The sequence below is a fragment of the Austrofundulus limnaeus genome, unplaced genomic scaffold (genome assembly GCF_001266775.1).
Source record: "Austrofundulus limnaeus strain Quisiro unplaced genomic scaffold, Austrofundulus_limnaeus-1.0 Scaffold901, whole genome shotgun sequence".
In the NCBI taxonomy this organism is placed as follows: domain Eukaryota; kingdom Metazoa; phylum Chordata; class Actinopteri; order Cyprinodontiformes; family Rivulidae; genus Austrofundulus; species Austrofundulus limnaeus.
Genome location: NW_013953303.1, coordinates 170973 through 171636, shown reverse-complemented (window position 1 = coordinate 171636; position 664 = coordinate 170973).

The following is a 664-nucleotide window of genomic DNA, read 5'->3' as shown; positions in this document are numbered from 1 at the left end:
ACACTGAAGTCTGAATATTTAAAACAAAAAGAAGTTTTAGTTGAGTTTAAATTTTAAAATAACCCCCCCACAAAGCAGCCAAACATCAGTATAAAAACAGAACCAGAACTTTCTGTGATCCATCAGCTTTTAATTTACTTAATTTAATCTAAAAATAAAACTTCCGGTCCAAGTTCTACTCAGATGGAAAAATTTCATTTTATCTGAAAATTAACTGAGTTTGTTCCCAAAGTTCTGTTTGTTTGGAGGAAAAAAGTTCTGAGAGGTGAAGCTGACAGAACCGAACCGAACCGGGCCGGGCCGAACCCAGACCCGGCGTCGCGCAGTGTCCGCGTAGCGGGGGAGAAACGGGTCGTACTCACCGTGTGAACCGAACCTCCGGCGGCCCCAGGGTCCAGTCGTCCCACAAAGAGCAGAACCGAGCCGTGATGAGTCCAGTCCGTGCACCGGCTGAGCGCTGATTGGATTCATCTGTGCTGCGTTCAGGGACCGTTCGGACATCCCGCCACCCTGAGGAGAACAGAGGAGTCCCAGTCCGGGATCAGGTCCTGACTCAGAGCCTCTGAGTCAGAACTGTGTCTGAACACAAACATACTCAGTAAAGTAAAGTAAAGTAAAGTAAAGTAAAGTAAAGTAAAGTAAAGTAAAGTAAAGTAAAGTAAAG